We start from the raw sequence: 20,019 nt of genomic DNA on the forward strand, positions 1-20,019 counted from the left end.
TTCCACCCTCTATCATAGGGCCATAGCTAATATGTGTGCAAATTAGTTAGCAGCAGCCTCTCTCTAGTGACAGAAATTAGATTTCTATGTGTATAATGGCTGCTGATCTGAATGACCAAATCTATAACTAGAAAGGATCTAGTTGTCATAGAAATCAGGAAGCTCAAGCAGAAAGTTATCATATCAACTATCCAGAGACCCAGAGATCACTCTGAAAAGGAAAAACATGACATGGACTGGGATTTGGGGACTTGTTAAGTATTTAATACAATGATTTCATCTAAAACTGAAATAATTAAATGAAACTAAATTCAAAATATCAAAAGGTTGATTTTAGAATTTGATTAACAAATACAAGTCCTTTCTGCCTTATTCTTTTTTCTCTGGGGTGGAAGAGGGCATTGCTAAGATAATGTTCTGAATCAGATGGGAAGGAAATTATCTGGTACTATGTGGCACACAAAGAAGACAGAAAGATGAATGTTAAGGCAACTCACAAACTAAGATAATTAGAATACTACAACACTTTGGTGAGCTGGTACTCCTTGGTATTGGGAATCTGAAATAACGGGTACATGGTTCCAGTCACCTCACTTCAGTTGTGATCACTGACATGGGAAAGGCTTCATTTACTCCTTTAGCCTGCTCACAAGAAAAGGTGAAGACAGCGCAGAGGCAGAAAAATGTGTCAAAACAAATTAGAGTTCTAGCTCTTCCCTACCTCCACTTACCACCTGATCTCTTCTTCTCAGGAGTAGTATTTGTGGTGAATGAGGCAGGTTCTTTAAGGGGATATGCCAGGTAAAGAAACCTAAAAACACTTTATGTGCATCCAAAACACACAACCATTCAACTGTCACCATTGTGGAATTATCAGAAAAGCCTTGGTAGTACTTGTTGCTTATGACAACGACAGTAAGCAAATCTTTGGATTTTTCAAATAAGCACTAGTTAATAATCAAGTCTTTCTTTTGTCATCTAGTCCAAAACCCTCTTCCAAATTCATGAATCCTCACTTCAATACTAACCACAAACGTTCCCAAAGCACTGTTTATCTAATATAGATACACTGCATTAACTTCACACACTAATCTGGTAAAACCCAGGTTCTAATATAGAATGCAGACTCTTGAGATGACCGTTTCACTCTTAAAAGACAAGACACAATGACACAATAAGAGATGGAAAAGGGACATTCAAAACATAAAAAATATTGGAGTTTGACAGACTTCAGAGAATTTGGTTACTTGATCAGCACCAAATAAAATTACTCTAGAAATAATTCAACTGAATGAAATAAGCATTTAAATTTAAAAAACATCTATGATTTGGATCTTAATGGGTTTCTGCATGATATAAGAAAAAAAAGAACTGATTTTTTTCTAATTACTTTTTCAGGTGGAATAAACAAGAGGGTTTTTCAGGTGCCAAAAGTGCTATGAATATTTTTAAAAACAACACAAATATTGATTGATCCAAAGGACTCTCAACTATTTACCTTTCATTCTGCTTCTCAACTACAGAAAAGGTTTCTCATAAATTTTAGGAGGTAAAAAAAATACTCCCTGTAAGTCAGAGATTTTAGACATAACCAAAATTCACCAGACCACCAGAAGTCCTACTAACAAGATCAAGGATGCCACAACAAACTCAGAAATGTTAGCAATTCCTTCTGATCTCTTAAATAATTTCACTGGGTGCAGCTATTATGGTCATACTCACCTGCAGAATGGGAAATTTTCCAATTTCAATAACAAACATGAAATCCATCACTTTGACAACACCTTTAAAGTAAGTCTGTGTCATTTTATAAGCACTTTCAATTCTATTTCCTGTCAACTATATAAAAGGCTTACTGATTGGAAAGGCATTGACAGGCTACTTGTTACTATGTTTGGAAATTGTACATGGTGCTATGTATCTAGTTCTTCAAGAGCACAAACTGGTTATTAAATGAAGTGCAAAATATCACGTACTTCTAACAAAGACTGTCCCCTAGGATCATTTCAACTTGTCAGTGGGTTTGCTTTACCAAAGACGGCATTCATATAACTACTGTCAATAGTATTCAATATTTATCACACAATCTATATGCAAAACAGTGGGCTGGACTCTCTGGAAGGCATAAAGCTAAATAAAATCCTACCCCTGTCTCAAGAAGCTCAGTCTAGCAGGAGAGCTGACAAGTACTCAAATAACTATGATACAAGATAAAATGTAATCAGTACCATGAGTTAATACAAATTACAAAATATGAAAAAATACTTTCTCTTTTTCATTTTCAGCTCAGAAGAGGGTGGTATCACTTCCAGCGGGGCGTAGGGAAAACGGAAAGTTCATAAAAGCAGTGGAACTGAGGTTGCTGTCTTCCATTAAGTCAGTATGGAACTAGCATCAATAAGATGAAAAGAAATCACCGCATCTGGCCCATGCCATCTGGCACCAGAGCATCCTCAGCCACTAGGAGCATGTAATCGACATCCACTTAGTTCAGGATGGACAAAATGGTCCTTGTGTCATTTGTGTCAAAATGATAGCACTAATATGAACGTACAGGCTTGTTCACCACCAGCCTGGCTCACTGGGCAAAATTATTGTCCAACGTTGACTCAATTCCTCCTTCTAACACACTTTATTTACTCATTTTTAGTATACTGCTGGTTCTCCTCTCACACATACCTTGCAATGAGTTATAGTAATTTGTCATTAAGTAACCCATGAAGTTTATCACAGACAAGATACAAGTCTATCCCTGCTTAACCTTCCAGTCAAAAAGCCCCATGGGGGCAACAGCATCAATGCACAGAGAGACATCTGTCTATAATTTTAAGTATAACATCTGCCATTCCAGTGAGCCAAATAAAACAATTTCAATAGCTCAGCAGCAGAAAAGGTGCAAAGGGGATATTTTACAAAAAAGTACTTCAATACTCTGGGAGAACCTGCAATCTTTTCAAGGAGGATATTCCTTCCATTGTTAGAGATGATAACCCACACGTGCCTTCTAATCTAATGCAGTTCTTACTTCTTCTCCCCTAGTTCTTCCTCAGGTGAGTCACTCAATGCACTAGAGATCTTCCTGAAGGCTTTGTTACTTTTTACGAATACCAATGAAACAGTTTATTTGGCCTACTGTCATTATGTGACCAGCCCACCTCCTTTTCTGAAGCTCTATTTCCTTATACTAACTACTTAAGTCACCAATGACACAGGCCAAAGTCTACTTATGCCCATAATTTATCTTTTCACTGCCTTTTGGATCATCCACAACTTTGATTTCTTGAGGAAAATGGTGTTCTCAAGATATGGAACAACAGAGCTTTAGAGAAGATTATTTATGTTTTAAAAATGGAATGTGCATAAGTGAACATCTCAAGATTGTTTAAAAAAAAACAAAACTCTACAATTTACCAGATGAAATCTAGCCTACTCTATTACTCCAATTCTGGGCACAATTCATCAGTCCTCTACAGTAACTGTACAATAGCACATATTCAACAAACTGGACATCCAACTGCATGCCTGGATAGTAGGTATTTTTCACTCATTTAGTTTTCCTATCTACATGGATTACTAAGCCAATTTCCTGACTTTTATGGATATCAATGAAGAGACCTTACAATGTTCTGGGATGGGATGCAAACAGCATATCCTCTCAATAAATATACACATGTGGAGATAAATAGCTAGATAGATATACACAGACATGTTAGTAAATCAGTACTTTACTGTCTTTTAACAGAATATAGGTAACAACTTGAAGAGCAAACAACAGTCCTTCAACACAAGATTCTTAACAAAATCAGAAAAACTAAAATCTATATATCAGATATCGCTTTTTACTGTATCATTTTTATAAGCTGCATTAATTAATCCAATATACATTTTCCTTTACAATTTCCCTTAATGACCTGAATGTTTGTTAGTTTCGTATGAATATGTAAACTCTGCAAACTGCCTACCATTTTCCACACAAAACAACCCAAACACACAAGATAACAGAACACATTTACAACCAAGTAACACACAGCTGCATAAGAGCAAGCTAGAGTAAGGTCTCCACTAGATGCAGGATTTCATTAGTCCAGGTAGCAACAAAAAATCTAGATAAGATTTACTTCAGAAACTTAGAATCACAAACAAAAAAAAATTTAAAAATTCAAATTTTAACTGCTCTATTAGCATGAAAATCTAAACCCAAGTTTATGACACATATTAATAATATTCTTTCCACTCTTTCATCCCAATTACCAATTCTTGGCCATTTGATACATTAAAAATATATTACCACCATCCCTCAATAAGTCATTTTTTGTGCTAGTGCAGTCCCATAATTCATCACCAGCCTTCAGTGCAGGTCAGACTTAAAGAACCTTAGAATAGGAAGGGGAATTATTAAGCCTTCTACTAAAACTCCTAGACATACCTTTAGCACTAATATTAAACTCATCATTGAATTTCACTAGATTCAAATTCACCACAGGCATTAAAATTACATAGAGTCCTAACAGAGGATATTATCTGCTTTCTCACCACTTCATGAAACTACAAAATATATTGGGGGGAAAGAAATCAACCACACTTTTCTTTGTCAGGCATCATGCTATAATTATGCAGGTGGAGAGGGAGGGGGTGAGAAGGCATCTCAGGAAAAACCAATAAGGTACTGTAAAGAACTTCTAAGCTTTCCAAATGTGGAGATACTACGCTACTTCTCATACCTAGCTGTTAATGTACTCAGTTCAAATAGCAGTTTAAATTACTCAGAACTTTTTAGTTAAAGAACAATTTCTTTCTGAGGAACCCAAAATATTCCCAAGTTGCTTCACTAATTATTGTAAAATCTTATGAAGACAAAAGTACCTCCAGGGCTGAGGAACCTGTGGCCTCGGAAGTCACATATGGCCTTCTAGGTCCTTGGGTACAGTGTTTTGACTGAGTACAAGTTTTGCAGAACAAATCCTTTCATTAAGGGGATTTATTTTATGAAGTTTGGATTCAGTTAAAGGGCCACACTTGAGGACCTAGAGGGCCACATGGCCTCAAGGCCACAGGTTCTGCACCCCTGGATTAGATTCAAAAGACAATAGTAATACCACATATGGAGGAGAAACTTGCCTAAGACAGAGATAGGAACTATTGTTCTGGGCATGACTAAACAAAGCAGACCTCCAAGTGGAGTCAGACAATCTTCTCGCTGCCTATCTACATTTTAGAGATTGGTATTATTTCATTGTTTTCAATGTGCTTATAGAGTTAAGTAGACAAATGAGCATTCTTTCACACGGCCCTAAGACTTAGGTGACTGCATTATTCTGTATTCCTTTGTTACACCTTCCAACAGAAAACTTATTCTTCCAGTTTCTACTTAACTCAAGCTCATGTATTCGTAGGTGGAATACCTACTTGTTGATCTTTCCTCTTCCAGAAGGCTGCTGCCTTTCAGGTCAATTTGTTTGGGCTTTGAAAAGCTCATTCCCTACTGTTGGCTGGTAATTTAAAGATTACCACAGGCTGTGCATTTTGATTATCTACAGTTAAAATTTTGTTTCCATGGCAGCCTATTTATGTTTAGTCATACAAATAATTCATTTATTCAATAAAATTTATTAAACATCTATTTTGTGTTGCACACTGAGGGAGTTAACTTAAGATAAAAACAACTCTCTGTCTTGATGTAGCTCAAAATCTAATAGGGAGTAAGACATAAGCTCAGGTAATTATAATAAACATTACACACTAAGTATATCAAAGAACTACAAAACAAATTGTTACTAAAATCCAAGGGGACTTGGGAGGGGTGGCAAGAGACAAGACTTCCTGGAGAAGTTATCACTTTGAGCTGAGCTTTAAAATTTAAAAAGGAATTCAACAGGTAAAGACAGGGAAGATAAGTATTACATTAATTTTGTGAGTGTGTGAGAGAAAGAGATTACTCCATATCACTTCCCACCAATGAACTCCACAAAAACATTTGCCTATAGTGAAGAGATTTTCATAAAATTATTAGCAAATAGCTAAATGAATCATTTCTTATGAAGAAAAACAGAACCTGTTAAGACTGGAGGTGGTTCAGTTGTTTATTACATCAAAAATAAGGACACAAAAAAATAAACCACAAGTTCACAAGGTTCCAAGTTGCAATTTTATTAAGGACAAAACACTACAAAAACATTATATCTATACAACATCTGAACTGAATTGAGCCTGAGAACATCAATAAAATGACTCTGCGACATCATGGGTGCAGATCAGAACATCATTTACACTTATGCTGATGGCCCTTATGAATTGAAATGTTAAGTAATGCACCTCTGTACATGAAGTGATGAAGGGATTTATTAGGAGGCTTATATTCCATCAATTAGAAAACTCACTTAATTACATACAAAAGAAGTACAAATCTCTGTTTTATATTCTGAATGTGAGTGGGTAGGAAAATGCCAGGGAAAAGAGTGAGCACAGCTCTTGGGGACAGCGGCAGATGGCAGGAAACTACAGCAACAGACCCCTGAAAACATCTCTTTCTCTGCTTGGTCTCCTTTAGAAACTTACACAAACATTATTCCTCCTCACTTTAAAGTAGTGAAGCAAATGGTCCCCAAATCTAGAGTCAAGATACAGTTTTAACAATGGAAGTCGTACCTTCTCAATATCCATCCCACACAAAGGAAGACAGTACAAAAAGAGTCCCTCTAATCCCAAAGAAGCATCAGAATCCCCACTGCAGCCTTATTAAAACTGGAAAACTAGTCCAAGAGCAAACGACTTGTCCAGCAGGAGGGACAGGAAACAACTAGAGATAAAGCTACAAAGCAAGGATTAATTCCACCTAAAGAAGGGAGAGGAACTCAGCAAAGCAGTAGAAGTGGGTTGTAAGCAAGCATCAATTGCTTCCAGCAGACTGGCATTAAAAATGCCTTCCCCAGCTGCAGACAGATGAACCCCATCTTGGCTAAATAGCTCTGGGAAGGAATAGACAATTTAATCATGTCTCAACACAAAAATTCCAAAGACGTTACAAAACTTAGAAAGTTCTTTAATCGGTGACTTCCTGGCTTTATCAACGGCCCCAAGTTTCTAGACCCCTGGGGAGTAAAGCTGACCACAGAATCTTAGGAAAGGTTCTACATAATGTTATCAAATCGTTTTTCATGGTGATTATTAGGTCTAGCTTAGTAGCTGGATCAAGTCATTTTCACCTCAGGGTATTATTATCACATTTGGTGAAATCCCTTGCTATACCACTGACTGGGTGAGGGGCAATAACTGGTCCCATAGCATCTCTCTTGTACCAAGCCAGGAGACCCAAGCTCTGCTGGAGGCTATCCCTAATTGTGTTCCATATGGCCAGCACCATACTTTTTTTCTCAGGCAAAATTATGGTGTGGCCACATACCCAAACTTCAGGGGGATGAACCTGTAGGTATTGAATCTCTCCTGAAATACAAAACAAAAAAATTAATTTAATATGTTGATATCCATCAAAAATTCCCACCACCCACTCAAAACAACTTAAAAATGACCTTTTGCAAGGTCATATAAAAACATGAACTCACAAATTATCAGAGGGCTCTGAGTGCAGCCAAGATATGACAAAAACACCATCTATAGGCATCATGAATTCAAACCCCTAATGTGCAAATAAAGTAGTGAAACACGCAAGTTTCTTAAGATATTAAAAAGCTCCTCAGAGCAAGTACAACCTTCTCTATGCCTTGAGGGATGTGATGGCAAAGAAAGAGGTTAAAAAGGAGGAAGGGAAGATAGTTCCTCTTCTAAAACCTCATAACCCCAAACGTGCTCAACTAAAAGGTGCAGGCCCCTCTCACTCTCCCACCCAAAACTAAAAACTCCTGCCATCTCTGGTGCACTGGTCTGAATATGTCACCTCACTAACTCTGGAAGAAAACGCAAATATAACACTGACTACAGACTGTACTCATGTTATAATGAAAAACTGTGACCTATATTCCAACAAATAAAGTATGTTTTTAAAATGAATTTCCCTTTATAGAGGGGTATATTAATTTTAATTTTTTTTATCTTAGCCTTAAAGAACATAATTGGATGATTTTAACATTTACCATGCTGTATTCCCTAAAATACGTACTGCTCTGATATGTGGTAGAAATGTCACTTAAGGCCACTCTCCTTGAATAAAATCCGTGGGTAACCTGCTAATCAGAACTTACCAAGATGGCAGTTCTCCTAAACAACAACAAATCCTGATATGGACATTGTTACTTTGTTGAAATTATTACAAAGTTTCTTAGGGCCCTGAAATAACATATTTTGTAGCTAATGCTTAGAGTCAGAATGGGACTACACTTTCAAAGACTGAGGATCTCAACCAGATCCAACTCGCGGGAGAACCCAAGATTAGCCAATGAGGATATAAACATACCCTACCACCATCAATCCCTGCTGACAGAGATACAGAATCCCAACGTAAGGTGACCTCCAAGGCAGCAAAGATGTTTGAAGGCAGCAGGAAGGGATTTAGCAAATTAAAGACCTTACTAGCTCCCAAGACTTAGAAGTAGGGTTCATCTTATGTAAGGTTTGTTACCCAAATGAAAGCACACTGTTCTAGAAATGTTGAAACCAAAATTCTGAATTTCAGGCTTCTAAAGAAATTATTTTGGCCCTTTTTAAAAACTTAGCAACAAAACCTAGCCTTATTAGCAAACAACTCACCCGTGTAGGCAAGTACTCTCTACTGTGCCACCCTTTCCTCACTATCTGACAAGATTGATCCTTTCAGGGTACACTAAACCTTCAGGTCTCACTATCACTTCAAGTCTGCAGTGCCCTCAACTAAACATTATCAAATGCTTGTTTGTTTTTGTTTTTTACATTCTAACAAACAGTCAATCTACTCTAAAGAGGTTCTAGAAATGTCATGACTGTCAGTCTAAACCTGATACAAGCTAAATGAGAAGTTTTTCCTCAAAGCCCTTCACTTCATCAAGCTTTCTTCCATTCCTGGTACTGACACCAAATTCATCTCTCCAATGACAGTGCCCAGTACCCCAACTACACTCGCAAAGCTCCCCCTCCATTCAGACTTCCTACAGTAAAAAACTTGAAAAATAATAAGAAAAACAAAAACAATCCAATGATCCCCATGTATGATCAAAATGAGTTTGCAGAAAACCCAAATTCTCCCTCTGCTACCACTATCTCCACCCCAGGCTCACCTGATCCCTCCAGCTCCGCTTCATGGGATTCCTCTCTGGGTGTGCCGCTCTCCACTCAGTCACAGCGTCCATCCTCTGCCTCCTCGAGGGTCACCCAGGCCTGGAAGAATGCCTCCTGGCTTCCCAGATACACTTGTGGTTTAAGCCAGCACACCCTCTACCAGCCACCTCTCCTTGGAGCTCATTTCTAAACAGCTTACCCAACCATAAGGATGAACCCCAGCACAACTGTTGGTTGAAAATCGCTTTCTCTAATTTCAAAGTATCAGCAAGTAAATAGGATTTTTTCCCCAAACAGGCTATACTTGGCTCTCCCATATAACTCGAAAAAGGTTTGCCTGTGTGAATTTGCAAATATCAAGAGGAATAAATTTTTATTTAGTTTTCCATAAAGATCAATGTATTCTTCAATTCTATTCCTATCCACAGCATAAATTATCCAAGTTTTATTAATAGCTCATGTGAATTCTCCAGGTTCATAACATATCTGCCACCAGATAAAAAGGTAAATAATTCTGATAGAACTTAAGGAATGGACTGCTATGTATTATTCAGGTACACATGATGAAAGTAAACCCACCCAAGCTACTTGGAAGTATGAAAGTTGGCTCAGTGGGAAACTGAGCATCCCAAAAAGTGACACTTGAGTCATCTGACTCCATATTACATTGAATGAATAAATAACCATGCTGCCTATTACATGCGAATGGCCAAAGTCCTAGGGAAAGTTTTCATTCATAGGTCTAACGGATAGATAGCCTAGAAGTCTGACCACATCCAATATGTCGTTCACCATTATAATTATCAAAAGGAAAAAATTTAAGCTACTTTTCCTACCCACAGGAATCTTCCATGGACCCATCTCAGTAGCTCTCAAATTTGGTAAAACTAATCCATGAAACAAGACAAATTATTCTGTGGAGCACACGCACATTTCAGTTTCCCATGTCTTATTAATAAAAGCAATCCAGAAGTCCTCAATATCTTCAGTTTGACCTCTTTAAATGAAGGAGACAACTCTCATACAACTCAGAACATTTATACTCTCACCTTGTTTCAAATCATCACCAAGAAAGCTACAATGATACTGTTTGCAATCACAAATTTAAAGAAATTTGTGAAATTTGGGATTTAAAATAACATTCAGCTCACAAAAATGTCATGAACAAGATAATATTTGTGACCAATTCTGAGAGAAAAGTGCAAGAGAAACTTAAGATATCATCGTTTAGGGTCTAAAGTGACCTTAACTTTAAAATCATTCATCGAATTCCTTTCCAAATAAGAAAACTGCAGTTTTGGTTGGTGTGTGGTTCTGGGCTTCTTAAGTTGTATAACAGCTATTTCCTACCAGTGAGGCAGGGTCTCCTTGCTACTTCTGAGGTTGCTGGACATTATTTTCAAACTATGAAAAAGGATTCCATAACAAAGACAATCTGGACCAAAAATCAAAAGGCCCTAAGGATTTACCTGTAAGTAACTCTTATTCGTGTATATCAAAATTACTGCTTGTGTAGTTTTAGAAACCAGACTTCTTTAACTAGAACATTTGGAGATCTTATCATAATGTATTTTTAAACTCAAAATTGCAATTTTCAGATAAATTTGCATCATCTTTCTTACATCCCAGGTCACCTACTATGGCCACCTTACCTATTAGAAGCAATGTTGTAGAAGTAGCTAGCACAAATATGTCAATTCTTTTACGAGTGTTGTGTATGTGTATACTTCCCAAGCAAGGAATTTTAAATATATCCAATTGCACATTCAAGCATTTCAACAAAGTTCTATCTATGATTCATAGCACCAACAATAACTGGTATCCAACAACTTAAAAATTCCAAAGAAACTGCAAAGATTAAGATGAATACCATTACATACAGTTGATATATAGGTTGGGTCTGATAAACTGCTTTTTGTCCCCTCCTATTTCTTAAAAAAAAAAAAAAATTGTCACAAGGGATGGCTTGCTAAGTAGGGAAAGGGAGAAGGAAATATCTGAAAATAATATGATGTAAAAATAAAAGGCATTAGTCAAAATTAGTTAAAAATACAAAGCAGTATAACAAGAACAATGAACAGGTAATTATAAAATAATTCTACTTATTTTATAAAAATTTTAGGGAGGTGATGTGGTGTCCTGGCAAGAGCAGACATAGCAGAGGATGTCTGTGGTTGTCATTAAACACCCTTCTTTTCTGGACTCAGTTTTTCCATCCATAAAATAAGTGAGTTGAACTAGATAAGCTCTGAGAGCCCTTCCATCTCTTACAGTTACAGTATCAGAAATAATCCACACCACACACTCAGATCAATTTAACTTTGTTACCTTGAAATTTCATTGAGAAGAATTATGGGGAACATAAAAATCATCATCCTAGGGCCAAGGCCCAGTTCTGTTGTGGGTCATCATGGATCTTCTTTACCATAAGGTCAATCTTAAAAAAAGCGAGAGTACCCTCCCCAAATCTTAGTTTTCTTTAACCTGTGGTGGCTCTAGTAATCACAAATGTATCTAAAGTTCTTCTTAATCTATAGTTTCATCTGTTTAATTTCTTGAGAGACAATAAAGTACAATGAAAAGTGCTTTGGTTTTGGAACTGAGAGATTTAAGTTCAAATCTCAGTTTACTGTGAATCATCTGAGGCTATATTCTCATCTGTAAAATAGGGATGATATCTACAAGACCTATCCTCAGAGAGCTATTGATAAAAGTGCTTTGTGAACCTTAAAATGATATAATGTGATAAATGTGAGTTATTTTTATTACTGAGATAGCTAATTCTATGCACTAGGAAGTTAAAATCAGAGACCTAAAGAAACGCTCACTTGAAGTGTTTCACCTAAATTCTCATTTGTAGAACAGACAGATGTCTGAGATAGGTTTTAAGTTCTCAGGAAAGTATCTGCATGACCACTAAGTAAATATTTGTAAGAGGCAAATTACAATGTCCACCTTATATAAACAAAATGAATAAATACATTGTTGAAGCACAGGTATTATCAGCAATCATACTTTGTTTTAAATCATCAGATAAATCATACCCCTGGCTTCCAGGGAAATATAGACACAGCTGTGCTGCAGCCCACACTTTATTTACAACTGAAATGTGCCCTATCAATTGCAAACATTATTCTTCCATCACTTAGAAATCAATACCTAGCAATGCTTTCTTACATGTAAAGACTGCTTCAGAGTATATGGGGAAAACACATGTAGTGGTCTTCTACTCAAAGAATCACATCAAGCAAACACCTGGTACAGACAAATGAAACAAGGAAATTACAGGTATTTGTATTACAGGGTAAACTATTCATTAGAATTGCCAAATAAACAAAAACTAAAGATAGCAATTCACCCTACTCTCCATCCAAGTTACTTAGGAAGAAACAGCTTTACTAGGCAAACAAATTGTTGAAGTAGAGCCACTCAACTCAATTTTAACCAGTCTCTTCATCTTCCTTTTTATATTAAAAAAAAAATCCTTTCCACTGTAAAAGTACAATCCCATCCTCACAACTAGATAGCACAGCTTGATCCACTCATTTTTTTCCAGGGACAAGAAAACTCAAGTTTGGTGCAAAGAAATGTTTGGTGCAAATGTACAAATCACAGGGATAACAAGTTTCAAAATCTTTTGCTTTCTTTTTCTTCCTAGGCAGTGATTCCTTGCTGGATATAAAATGTTATCTCTTAGAGGAAAAAGCTCAAGACATAAGAAATGAACTTACCTGAGCTCAGGTTTCCCAGTCTGCACCCCACTGCCTGAGTATGAGGGAAGCATGTCAAGGTTCTGAACTCTGAGGACGTGGTTGTCTCCCAAGCTTACCCCTGACAATCAACAAGTGACTAAAAAGAACTGCTCCCCTTCAGTTCCTTTCCAATTACGTAACACAATAAAGAATGAGAATAAACTGCCAAATCCAATCAAACAGCAAACAGATAAGATTGTGATCCGTTACATTGGGAATTCCTCTGGCCATATGCACACACAGAGGATGTGTTCAAGTCAATCATTATTTATTAAGCACCTACCAAGTGCAAAGCGTTAGTGACACAAAGAAGTAAGCTTAAGAAACTTACATTCTGCTGGGAGCACACAACTGCACAAAAATGTGGAGAGAGGAAAGAAAACTACTAAAAACTAGCAGGATCACAGAAGAGTTTCCTGTAGAAGGTGACATCTGAGTTGATCTTGAAAGGGGGTTGAGGATACTGAGGTGGAAGTAAAGTATGTTCCAAGCACCAGGAAGAGCCTGTGAAAAGGCAAAGAAAAGAGGGAGGGGTGCAATGTGCCTGAGTTCAGGGCCCTAAAAACTCAACAGAAGGCAGAGTACAAGATGAGGAGAAATGAGAAATAAATGAGAAAGGTAGGCCGAAGCAAGATCACTAAGGTTGGTAAATATTAATCCTGGGGCAACAGGGAACCAGCAGAAATTGTTAAGCAGGCAAGCCATGGTCAGACCTGTACTTCAGGCACAAATTATTCTGGCAAAACCAGAAGAGTTTATGTAAAACTATGAAGACAAACAACTTTGAAAGATGTAAGGATTCTGATCACTGCAATGACCAATCACAATGCCAGAGGACCAATAATGAAGCCAGCTGCCCACTTCCTGACAGAGAGATAATGAACTTACGATGCAAAAGGAGTAACACATTTTTGATCATGGACTAGGTGAGAATGTGTTTTGCTTGATTAGGCATGTTTGTTACACAGATTTTGTTTTTCTTTTTTCTTAATGAGGTAAATGGAACTAGAAGGGAGAGAAAAGGAATTTTTGTTAACTAAAATTTTTTAAATATGTTTTGGCGCTAGAAGCCAGGTCAGTGAAGAGTAATTACAATACTCTAGGGGAAAATATAAAGAACTGAATGAGGGTGGTGACCATATGAGTGAAGAAAGGGGAACAGATATGAAGGCTATTGCAGAGCTACAATCAAATAGATTTGATTGACTATGTCAAAAGTAACAGAGAAGTTAGGGTAACTGACGTAACCAACCTGGGGAATTGGATTGCTGGTGGTACCATCAACACAAAGAAGTCTGGGAAAAGGATCATGCTCGTCCTTCGTTGCCAAAGAAGACCATACCATCAGAGAAATGATGACATGACTTGCACTTGACTTTGTTTTGAGTGAGGGAGGGCTGTGCAGGTCACCAGCTTCACTTTCTCCTCCAGAGCCATCTGAATCCAGTGACCTGATATTCCTCAGGATGACTGGAGATGACCCAGGATGCACTGGGAAACCTTGGCCCCTTTAGACCAAGGTCTTTGCAGGTACTCACTTAGGGTGAGGCAAGGCCCATTCATTGAATAGGCCTGTTGAAGAAGTAGCCAGGGCATGGCCCCAAAGACATCAGGCTGGGTGGGAAACAGCAACAGTTACTGTGGATAATCACCGTAAAGCTAGGACAGTCCAGGAGCCCTTGGAGCCCCAGTTTCCGAGTGTAGTCGGTTTAAGGTTTTGGGAGAGGACAGGGGACAGGACAGGTGAAAGGGAATACATTTAGAGAAGACAATGTACAAACAGTGGTGAGACCTTAAAAGCTTCAAAAATGTCAAGAAAATAACTGATCTATAAGCAAAGCCAGCCAGTCAGCCCGGTGAGGGGGCGAGTGCACTCCTCTGTGTGAATCAGGAAGAACTGAGTCTATCAGCAAAATAAGTAAAAACACAAGGAAAGAGAGAGAACCAAGGGAGCAGATCTGATTAATCTGAATACAGGAAGTGAATCTAGAGCCATGACAGAACACCAAAAACCTAACCCTCAGGCTGCACTGTAATAATACCATGGAAAGGGTTTGATTACAGGGACTAAGAACATGTACTGCTTTGAGAGCAATATGAAAATGCCAACCATCACAGATGGGGAACCAACTCAGAGTGCTTTGCTTGCCACTGTCTCGTTAAAAGTCAGACTATAGAATGAGAAAGAGAATTAACCTGGACTAAGAAACTTAAAAAGCTAACACCTAACAAGTGGATTTAAAGAAAAGATTCCACATGATCCTCATAAAGCTAAAGATCTTTTTCTGTCAAAACAGAACAAAAAAAAAATCAAAGCTTGAATTCCAGAATTAGAGGTAGGCAAATAATAACACTTCATTCTTTTGAAACTTAGAAAATAAGTTAATTGAGACTAGAGTGCTTTTAGTATATCGATCAAGAAGTATTCTGCTTGCTCTCTTTGTAGCAGTCAAAAACTAGAAATCAAGGGGATGCTCATCCATTGGGGAATGGCTGAACAAGTTGTGGTATATGAATGTCATGGAATACTACTGTGCTGTAAGAAATGATGAGCAGGAAGACTTCAGAGAGGCCTCAAAGGACTTATATAAACTGATGCTGAGTGAAAGGAGCAGAGCCAGGGGAACTTCGTACACAGCAACAACCACAGTGTGTGAGGAATTTTTCTGGTAGACTTAGTACTTCATTGCAATGCAAGGACTCAAAAAATTTCCAATGGACTCTTGAGGCAAAATGCCTTCCACATCCAGAGAAAGAACTATGGAATTTGATTGCAGAATGAAGCAGATCATTTTCTTCTTTATTATGTTGTGTTTTGTTTTATGGTTTCTCCCATTCATTTTGATTTTTCTATGCAATATGACTAAGGTGAAAATGTATTTCATAGGAATGTATGTGCAGAACCTATAAAAGACTGTATGCCATCTCAGGGAAGGAGTGGGGAGGGGGGAAGGAGGGTGAAGGAAGGGAAAAAAACTAAGAGATATGGAAGTTACTGTAGCACAATGAAAACAAATAAAATAATTTAATAAAAAAATACAATAAAAAAGATCAGAATAAAAAAAATTATCTTTACATGTAACTGGAAAAAAATAAAATATTATTCAATAAAAAAAAGTATTCTGTTTAAGAAGCTTAAGCTCCCAAATAAAAAATTATTTAGGATTCTCTTAGTTTAAATTTAAACAAGAAGTTGCATATATTTCATGAGACAACCAAATTTAGCTTTTCAAAGTAAAAGAAATTAATTCATTCTTAATGTCCCTTATCACCTGTCTCACTTTTATCCAGAGACACTTTTTGTTTCCCCTAAGCAAACGGATGTTGAGACATCAAAGCTGTCCCAACTTTATCTCACCCAGGAACTATACCAAAAGAAGCAAATCAAAATATAAAAACAATTGCATTTTTATACTTAGACCAACTAAGTGGATGATCACTATAGCCAATTAGCTATGGCAAAATTTTTGCCTAACACTTGGTTGCCATCTATTGACAAAAATGTTTAAAAATGTCAAGCAACCAGATTGCATGCCTTCTTGGGGAGGGAGGAGAGGAGGGAGGTGGAGAAAATTTAAAACTTATGGAAATGAATGTTGCAAACTAAAAATAAATAAATAAGTTTGCCAAAAAAAAAAAGTCAAGCAAACCAACAGCTCAACCTCAAAGGACCATGGGATATGTGCTCAGGTGGCCCCAAAATGAAGTGTACATGCTGTATTGCTTTTCTTTCCTCTTCTGCGGTATATTACAGTGGAAAGAACAATCGTCTCACTCCAAGTCCTTTGCTCTTTCCACTACAGTAGACTCCATTCAATCTAAATGCCAGTTTGCACCATATTAGTGACCAGAACTCGGACAGAGTCTACTTCTAGTCACACTTTCTTTTCTGTAGTGTCCCAGAGAACCTTGCTGCATGATCAAGAGACGTATCTCCAGTGAGTCACTGGCAACATTAAGTATACAGGCCTCAAATGAGCTACACCAAATAGAGCAGAAAATCAATATATGGCAGCATTATGTTTAACAAAGGGCCTAACAAAACATAGCATAATTCATTCAAAACTTCACTAAGTACCTACTTTGTGCTTCATATGTGGGCAACATATAATGAAATATAATACATGACCCCACTCTTCAAAGAACCTACAGTCTCATAAAGGAGACAAGAAGATAAGATAAACTATAGTATAGGAAAAAAAAACAGATTTGGGGAACAGACAATGACATGGTTTGCCCACAATCAAACAGGATAATGACAGAAATACTGATCATAATGGAAACTCTAAGAGAGAATCACTGAGCTGTGATAGTTGCTATTCTTTTAATATCCTTCACAAACCTAGGCTGTGAAAGCCTAAAGAAAACTCAGAAATTATATTTTCCACCTTGCCACTTGCCAACCACTCATAAAAAAAGATCTGGAATAATTTTCTAACTTTCAAGAAATACCTATTATGTATGTCTATAAACAGCACAAAAAAACAATACTATGATTATTCTAATTAAATACTATTCTCCAAAAGCCTCCCTTTTTCAATGCACTTTCATTACAGGAACTTTAATGACTCCAAGAACGTATTATGTAAAGATATTTTCATTCAATATGCTAGTTGTCCTCCGTGTGTTGAGATTAAAGTAACATGACCACACAGAGAGCAGCTGCCACGAGCTCTTACCAGAGGTGAACACAAGCATATCACTCAGCATATTGGGGATTGTTCTGTTTTTCAAGTTTTTATGAAGGAGGTAGTCAAGAAACCAAATTAATTACACAAGCCAGGTATTTCTATTGGCTGGTTCTCCTCTCCCAAACAGAAAAGATGCCAACTCTCCCACAGCCAAAGTGAGAAGTGTGCAATAGCATCTTTTTCTACTACAACTTCCCCGTTTTAATGAACTTCATTAACTTCACCATTAAATGCCCTTAATCGTTTCAGGAGCCGACTCTTACCATTTGTGCATGTACTCCTTTAGCAGTCTGATAAAACCTATGGACCCCTTCTCAGAATGTTTTTCAAACGAGAAACTAATTATATTGAAACAGAGTTAAAAAAACATTTAAAAATCAAGTTCATGGAATCCAGATCAAGAACCTCCTGCTTTAGGGAGTGAACCTATAGTAAGCAAGAAACTCTCTTTCATAGTTTATGGATTCTCATCGCCATTGCTTCAAACAAGCAATAATTTTATCCCCCTCTCAGAAAATATCGATTCAGAGTTGTGAAAACTGCATGGTCTCTTTTTTGCCATCTAAGTTTCTGAGCCTGAGGAAAATTGAAAGATGTTTTCATTTGTGGGCACTGTTATTTTCCCAAAGAAAAACAGATGCAAGCATAGTCTTTACAATCATATAAATTTCAGTCAATAAATTTCTCAGAATATTTATCTAATTCAAGATACAGAAAAGTTAGCCAGTCTTTGTGATGACTTTGGATAAGATTCAATCTTTTCAAGGACTGGTATTCATTTTTAACATTTAGGTAATTAGTACCAACAATTATCTTGACAAACATTGCTGACTCAAGAGGGAATGAGATGAGCATGTGAAGTTGAACTTTCAACACTGAAAGTAACAAGACCAAAGTCGAGGTGACAGAGAACAAAGCAGGGGAAATGACACTCAGTCTCACTGATTCTATTATGTCTGCCAGAACAAATGCTCCTGAGTCTCTTCGGTTAGGTCAAAACTTTAAGAGTCAAAGTATACATTCAGAACCAAGATAGGTGCTCAGAAAATGCCTGTGCAGTTCTATCATTCTTATAAAAATACTGGAAAATGGATTTCCTTAGCTATCCCAAAGACCAAGAATTTTTAAAGCATGGAAAGTTATTATATATGAGAAGTTTGGAGGAGATAACTTCAGTGTAAGGGTCTTTTTGACATCCAAAGGAGGGTGGAAGGAACAATTCTTTTCATTCATAGGAAATTCCAAGATTTCCAAAGAATATGGGTTTTCAAATTATATCAAGAGAAATATTTCTTTGCTGATAACCTCTCTGAAATCCAAACTAGATAAACAAAATCATTCAACATCTTTACAATGTCATTTCTTCCTTGTAATATAACTCCACCTACAGATACAGGTATTCCTTGGGTAAAAAGTAGATATATTCCAAAAAATCAGGCTGCAAGGTAAGTTTCTGTAAAGCAAATCCATTTTTCCCATTGATTTATAAAACAAAATTAAATTTAAGTTACTAAATATAAAATCTAAAACTGAACTGAAAACATTTTACATGAAAAAACTGGTGGTCAGGCCAAGGATAGGCTGAATGTTTTAGTATTAAAAGTGCTTTTTGTAGCATTTTCCCCACTTTCGCTCTCCCCTTTAAACACAGATCCCTTTGCAAATTTCTCCCAAGCACAGGGATCACCAGACACCAGATGCCAGAACTAGCTTCTTTTCACCCTCTGCCTAGATATTCACAATGTCTGATAATGTTAGGGTGCAATATGTTCCCAATATATGGTACCTTCTGACACAATACACTTCAACTGAAAAGTCCTCAATTATAAACTGGGTTGTGTAAATTACATTAATGCTTTATTTTTTAACAATTATACGAACTCCAAGTTCTGTCAAGTGATTGCATTGAAAACGAGGCATCTGTAATGTTGGATTAAAAAAACACACTTGTCTACTATAGAGGCCTATAATATTAGTCATCAAGGTAATGGAAGTCTAGATTGACTAAATTAAAGTCTGTTGAACTCAGCTCACTTGGCATTTGACATTATTATGTCTTCTTCATCACAAAAAGGTGTTACCTAATTTTAACCATTTCTGATACACAAAATATTATCAAGAAATACTTTAAGTTCAATTTATATCCATGTGACATTTTGAAAAGAACAAATTAAGTTTTTTATATATAGATATAAATTTAAATATAAAGTCAATAAGAGTTTTATATATATAAAGTGATTACAGAGATGGGATTGTACAAAGCTCTACAATTCATAAAATGAATCACTAATTTTTAAACATCTCTCTGGAAAGCTGGAAACTCTCCTTGATGCAGTTTAAGGGAAATTTTTATATGGCAAATTATTCTATAA

The 20,019-nt window shown here is 36.8% G+C and overlaps 1 protein-coding gene across 5 annotated transcripts in view; it reads right to left on the bottom strand.

Moving 5' to 3' along the window:
* Positions 1 to 20,019, bottom strand: part of RBM6 (RNA binding motif protein 6) — a 100,492-nt gene that overhangs the window by 61,085 nt on the left and 19,388 nt on the right. The gene's annotated exons all lie outside the window — the stretch shown is intronic.

This window comes from Notamacropus eugenii, chromosome 1 (genome assembly GCF_028372415.1).
Source record: "Notamacropus eugenii isolate mMacEug1 chromosome 1, mMacEug1.pri_v2, whole genome shotgun sequence".
In the NCBI taxonomy this organism is placed as follows: Eukaryota; Metazoa; Chordata; class Mammalia; order Diprotodontia; family Macropodidae; genus Notamacropus; species Notamacropus eugenii.